The 7,393-nt window shown below is 34.4% G+C and overlaps 1 protein-coding gene across 3 annotated transcripts in view; it reads right to left on the reverse strand.

The window, feature by feature from the left end:
- The window catches only part of PKN2 (protein kinase N2), a 157,442-nt gene that overhangs the window by 149,599 nt on the left and 450 nt on the right, over nucleotides 1–7,393 (reverse strand). The window lies entirely within an intron of this gene.

Below are 7,393 nucleotides of genomic sequence, written 5' to 3' on the forward strand. Positions count from 1 at the left end.
GGGAAAAAGAGGAACAACTGTAATAATCTGAACAATAAAGATTTAATTAAAATTTTTAAAAAGAAGGAAAAAAAGTATTTTTCATGGAAGAGATATGAAAAAGGAAAAATGAGGAGCAGTTGAACTATTTACACATAGAATTTTAACCATTTTTTTTGCTTCTAAATTCACTCTTTGAGTTAATTAACACTGAGTGTCTAGTATGTGTTAAGTGATGCAATATTTTATACAACTTTCTATGGTTGTTCATTTGGATAACTGAATCTGCAGATCATAAACTCAGTAACTTTACCCTTTCTATACCAAATCTAGAATAGAGTTAAGTGCAGGCTTGCTGACCACAATCATGTAAATGATTCTGAGTATTTGCCATAAACTGTAAAACATTTAAAACTGTCCCTCCCACCTGACTGACATGGCTCAGTGGTTGAGCTTCAACCTCTGAACCAGAAGGTCACAGTTCGATTCCTGGTCAGGGTACATGCCCGGGTTGTGGGCTTGATCCTCAGTGTGGGGCATACAGGAGGCAGCCCAATCAACAATTCTCTCTCATCACTGATGTTTCTATCTCTTTCTCCTTCTCCCTTCCTCTCTGAAATCAATTTTTTTAAAAAGAAAAACGTAGTAAGTAAAACTGCCCCTCCCAAAAACTCCCTAAAAAAAGTGAAAAGTCAAGTTACAAACTGAGAAAAGACAGTCACAATATAAACAAAGGTTAACATGACTATACAGAACTCTTATAAATCAATGAGAAAAACAGAAATATCAGCAAGAGACATGAATAGGAATTTAACTGAAAACAAAAAGGTCAGTAAACATAAAAAGAAATGTTCTACATCAGTGATAAGGAAAATGCAAATCTAGACCACAATGATAGAGCATATTACTCTTCTGATTTGTAAAAATTAAAACATAGTATCAAATGTCGAAGAGGATTGGATAAGGATCTTTTTTATCTCATATACTGCTGATCTATATAATAAAAGTCTAAGCAACTGTTATGGCAGAACAACCAGAACAACCCGTCGCTATGATGCGCACTGACCACCAGGGGCAGACGCTCAATGCAGGAGCTGCTCCCTGGTGGTCAGTGCGCTCCCACAGGGGGAGTGGGCGCTCAGCCAGAAGCTGGGCTCACAGCTGTCGAGCGCAGCGGTGGTGGCGGGAGCCTCTCCTGCCCCCATGGCAGCGCACTAAGGAGCAGCAAGCTGAGCTGTAAGGAGCATGCTGCTAAGGAGCAGCCAGCTGAGCAGTAAGGAGCAAGCAGGCGAGCGGTAAGGAGCAAGGGATCCAGGATTGCAAGAGGGATGTCTGACTGCCGGGGATTGGGCTAAGCCAGCAGTCGGATATCCCCCGAGGGGTCCTGGACTGAGAGAAGGCGCAGGCCGGGCTGAGGGGAACCCCCCTGCCCAGTGCACGAATTTCGTGCAACGGGGCTCTACTATGAATATAAATGGGCTCAACCACATTGGAAGCTAGACATCATCTCCTAAAGTTGGGCATTCACCTACCCTGTGAGGCAGCAAGACAATGAACATAAAATTTAAGATGATGATTACCTTGGTTGATGAAAGGTTGACAAAAAAAGGAAGATGGAAAGGAGAAAAACCATATGTAGGTTAAGTTCCTAGCTTCTGGGGGGAGATGGGGAATGGCTGTCCATGGGTGCTTAGTATAATGATAGATAATGATTAATCCAATGCAGTGTACCTAAGGTTTAATAAAAGAAAAAAATCTAAAAATGTTATGAAATTTGTCCAGTAAAAATTCTGAAACAGGAATAACAAGCACTTCTATAGAGATTTACTAAGCTAGTAACTATAGGGAAGGGAAAACAATACAATTAATGTTTAAAGATATGTTATTCACCACATGTAGTGGGTGGTAAATTTGTCTTCTATATCTAAAATAAATTCCAAATGCTGCCACCATAACAACTTTCCAATAAATTAAGGTCTTTGTAGGCCAGGACGGTAAAGCTTAATCAATTAGAAAAAAGTAATCACTGCCAAGTTTCTAAAATAGATAAATCCCAATAATGGTATATATTATGTAATTCTTGTGTAACAATTTATCTTTATAACACTAATATTTACCTTCCAATCTAAGGTATTCATATCATCAAATACACTCCTCCTAGGCTTTTCTGTTCTTTATTTTTAACAGACAATATTTATGTACATAATGTTAGACAAATTTTTTGTTAGATTGTGAAAAACTGAATGTGACAATAGAGCTAGTTTTAAATAAGGTTTCATTAGACAAAAATAAGAGAAACTGAGTGTGTCAAAAGAAATACTCTTTTCTGCTTTTCTAAGATATTAGAAGTTATTTTTTCATTAGTATGTTTTTCCCATTCAAAATTGTATCTTTTTAAAGCTTTTAACTAGTTTTTCATTTTCTAACTTTGCTGCCAAGTTTGAACTCTGCTGTATATCAAAAGTTAATATTAAATGTCATATGATTTTTTCATACTCTAATTAGAGTAAAATTGGTTTTTGAAATTGAGTAGACATTTGACAATTGTTCAACACAACACATTTACCTAGGAAATGATGCAGAATTAACTATTCTATTCAAATATCATTTATGCTTCTGGAAGCAACATTATTTTCACCTCTATAAACTATTACTCCACTCTTCCCATTTGTTTGAAAGTATAACACATAAGAATAAACTGATAAAAGGCATGAAAATTAACTGTTGCCAAATTTGAAAAGCAGAAAAGGAGAACTCAAGGAATCAGATGCAAAGCCCTGGAATAAACAGAGAATGCCTACAAGGTGCCCCTACCTATCTTTATTTAAACATTGATCAAATAGGAATAGTAGGAGTTGTAGGAGACTAGAACTAATATCTATTATACTAATTAGAAATGACAGAAAAACATGATCCATTTTAGTCATCACTTTATAACACGTTTCAGCAGAGATGTTTACCTGGGTAGTCAATAAAAAATTGAGAATTTATTTAAAGATATGCCTTATTTAACAAAATATGCAGATTTATTTAAGAGCAGCAAGAATCAAATCTAAGCTGAAAACCATATCATACTAATTTATTATTCAGAGTCTATGCTATGTATCATTGTCTATTACTAAGTCCATACTGTACTCACCACTTGTTTTTCTTCTTAACTGTATCTCAAAGTACTGACTCACAATCGAAACATTTTGAGATTAAAAAAAGTCAACAAAGCTACTTAAATCTGCTTATCTATAAAAAGTGGCAAAAATTTTTTCAACCTATAGCTATTCATATCTTAAAACTCTGTGAACCTCATTTCTCTTCAAAAATTCTAGTAAGTAAAATGAGATAAAGGGAGGAAAATCTCAAATCAATATGTTGAACATTTTAAAATTACACAATTTAGTATATTAAATATATCTCAATAAAAAAGGAAGGAAAGGGGAAACAGACTCAATTCTGGGGCTTATAGGTTGGAAAAGTTTGTCAGTTATCTCTGAGTGAGAACTATGAGCAAATTTTCTTTTTTTTGTGTGTGTACTTCCTACATTTTCCAAATTTTCTACAGTGAACATGTATCACTTTTATAACTTGAAAAAATTGTAAAATCTATTTTACCCATCCTGCCTACTTTCTCATACTACATTCCCCCAACACACCTGGAAATTTTAATCCTCCCAACACAGAGTCCTTTCTAGCATCACTGCAAAATTATATGCCACCTCCCAATTTCCCATCAAACGATAAAATAGCAATGTGCTGTATGTAGATGTAATATAACTAGTGCAGAAATCCCTTTTGAACTTGTCAAGGGAGTATTTTTTGAGACAAAAGATTAGAAATGTAAATTTAAAAAAACAAAGTAATTTCTTATGTCAATGATTATAATCAAGTTCTCTTAGAACAGTCAAGGCATTTCTCATCCTAGGTGAAAACTGGTGCCTTCTCATCAATGTACTGAGTATCTACTAAGTGCCAAACATAGCTTGGCTATACATGAGCTTAATTTTTTAAAGCCAAGTTTATCTTATGGATAATCTACAGAGAAATGTAAAATCTTTAGAAAGTTTTGGGCAAACATTTAACAACTTTCATCAGAATCAATAATTTTTAAATGAAAAAAACCTGCAAAAACTTAGTGGTACTGTTATTCCTTGTAGAACATCACACCTATTCACCATAATAAAGCACTGCCAAATTACAGACTACCAAATAGAATGTGAAAATCATTTTTCCTTGTTATAGAGGTGCCTAACAAGTAGTCTGAAGTTTGTATTAAAGCTAACTCTGGTTAATTACGTTTGGCCAATTTTTAGAAAGTTTACACATCTACCACATTGGAATGTAAAACATTTATGTACCCACAGAACTGTGGCACAGCTTAAAGAATAGTGTAGTGGGCAAACATATAGATCTGAATTCAAACTCAAAGTTACAATGCGACTGTGGAGCATCCCTGAACTTAATTTCTTGATCCGTAAAATGGAAATAATACCCACCCACCTTACTGGACTGTTGTAAAGAATAAGGTGTACTGGTATATAAGGGTACCAAGTGCAATGTCTGACATACAGCAAATAATCAATAAATGTTATTGTTTTACTCTCTGCTAGAAAGTAAAAACCATATCTTGTCATTTTTATATCCTTCAATATGGCTTTAGTAGGTACTCACTAAATGTTTCTTTAAATGAATCTCTATAAATTTAAGGCTAACTACTTCAACATCCACTTGAGCAAGTCACCTCTACTAAATAAATTCTGCTGAGAATGGAACTTCAGATTCCCAGCACTTTATCAGGCATTTTGATGGAGATGAATCCCCATTAATTGAAAAGGTAACTTTATTAGTATGTTAATATTTGGGTCTGAATTCTATAAAATTTGCCAACATTTTCATTTTGAGATTCTTCATATAGTTTTAATTAATCCAGTTTCCTTGAAAATAAACTTTAACTTCTTTGGCCTCACAAAACTAGCTCATTAAGTTTCCTACTACATTTCAAATTTAAAAAAGAAAAGAAATTGTCAATTAATTTTATATTTCTAAATAGCCTATTTTAATTTTTACTACAGTAAATAAATGTTCTTCCTTACACTTTGAAGTCTCTAGCCATCAAAGTTCGTGTGTAAACGTTACTACATAGAAATATTATAGTAATTAACAAGACAAAGTACTGTGGTTTTAGATTTTCTTTGTTTTGTCTTCCTATAACCAAAGGTTATCAATAATCCAACTCCAGTTCAAGTACTAAAGTACTGCAAATTCTGCAATATAATTTGAAAAATAATTTGAAAATGTTAAATATATAATGTTTCAAAATAAACATCAATTTCATTAAAAATAGGTAACATGTAACTTTCAGAGTGAAACAAGTATTCCTGAGACAAGATATGGCAAAGTAGCAGTTATTAACTACTAAACATAAATCTTCAAACTTGGGACATAAATTACAATTTAAATACTTAAAATAGCTTGGCAGAGAAGCATTAAGATCTACATACTAAATGACCTTTTAATTTAAATAAATTCAAACTTAGAAGCTTTTAAAAAATTGGTTCTACCAGCAAGTTTGATAAATATTTAGTTACTATAGACTAGTTTCTTGACCCAATGAAATAATAAAATGTTTGAATAGATGGAAGTGCCTGGTGAGGCAAATTTTATCACCATTTATCTTAAGTGCTGATATAATTAATCTCAATTATTTTAATAAACATTATACAGTTCAAATGCATTAGAAATGGGAGTCAAATACACTAAGAAAAATGCCCTGGGTATATATGATAACCTATAAGGTAACACTTAATAAAAACTATTCTTTTTCTGGGTTACATTTTAATTTATTTAAACTAAAGACTTTAGATATTTCCTTACTTTGGTCCCATTTTTAAAACAGTCATATTTAAAATGTCTTATTTCTCTAACTTGCTTCCTTGTTATTGTCAAAACTGATTATTACTAAAAGTTCCCAAACGTTATATTTTAATTCACATAAAAATGTTTTCAGGCCCAGTGTCTTTCATGCCTACTGTCTATAAAATACAAATTAGGATGCCAAATATTATATAATTCTGAAGCCACACCAAAGCTCCTGTCATTTTCGTGTGTGTGTGTGTGTGTGTGTGTGCGCGCGCGCTCCAAAGCTCCTGTCATTTTCGTGTGTGTGTGCGCGCGCGCGCGCGCGCTCTGAATAGGAACCTATTCATATTTTAAGATTAGGCAATGGAATGCATTTCCGATTGTGCCTCAAACAAACTTCATTTTAAAAGCTCATGTAAATTAATAAAACAATAAATTTCATTCATTTCGCAAATGTGGTATGCTGTAAGACCTCCTTATAAAAAGCTAGGAATTTAAAAACTATATAGCAACATATTCAATTATACGAAATTCAGCTTTGCATTTCCAGAGGATTCCAAGTTTGCAACAGTATATTGGTATATCTTGCTGAAATCTCTATTTTTGTGGAGGAAATATCAAGTATTATAATAATACTTTCAAACCTACATCTTGCACTTACACCTTGCGTATGCAGAGATCTATTGAAAAAAACATTTGAAAGGCAAAAAAAAAATTAACAGTTGCAATAATTTTGACATCAAGAATCAATCCTTCAGTGTCTAAACTCAGTCTCTAAAAAAAAAAGTAACTGTCCAACGCACTAAAGAAATATAATTATGACATTTTTTTCCTTCTCTTAGAAGTCTATAAGACGACTACATTAAAACAAGTCAAAGTAAGTTTAAGTCAAAAAAACAGGCATGAAATTTTAATCCAGATGTAAACATCTCTGGAAAACTCCAAAGTAATGAACACTAGATCCAACAGGGTAGCGTAGAGCCCTAAAAACAAAAATCGTGCCTCCACGATCAGATACTTAGCTGGAAATGGGAAACAATAACATTGCTACTGGACACGGACTTAACTAAGGGACCCCATCAGCTCTCCTCTCCTGCAGGCCTGCGGTGCCCAGCATTTTCCCTGAGTCGACCGCCCTTCTCGTTTGTAAACAACTTCTGTAGCTTTTTCTCGGGTGGTCAAACGAGAGGGAAAATGAAAGTCCGAAAAGCAACAGCATCTAAGCTTCCGAATCTGAGCACGGGAGTCGCTGAGAAGGGGGGGAATCCCATATATCACTTAGTAAAAATAGAAAGGAAAAAAAGGTAGCCCTCGAATTCGAGAAAAGAAATACAGTCACCTGAAGAGGTTGGTGAAGTAAAGCCAGCACTTAGTAAGACACGTTTTTTAAAAAAAAACAAAACCAACAAAAAAACAACAACCCACATACACACACAAACTTGTCTGGGGGCTGGAAGTTATGGGGCGCTCTTTGTGCGAAGTCGGAGGGGAAGGGGAGGGACGAGAAAGAGCTCGGGAGTCATTCAAAGGAGTTCGAGCAGCGGAGTGCGGCGCGGGCGGGGCG

This window comes from Myotis brandtii, unplaced genomic scaffold (assembly GCF_000412655.1).
Source record: "Myotis brandtii unplaced genomic scaffold, ASM41265v1 scaffold90, whole genome shotgun sequence".
NCBI classification, from domain to species: Eukaryota; Metazoa; Chordata; class Mammalia; order Chiroptera; family Vespertilionidae; genus Myotis; species Myotis brandtii.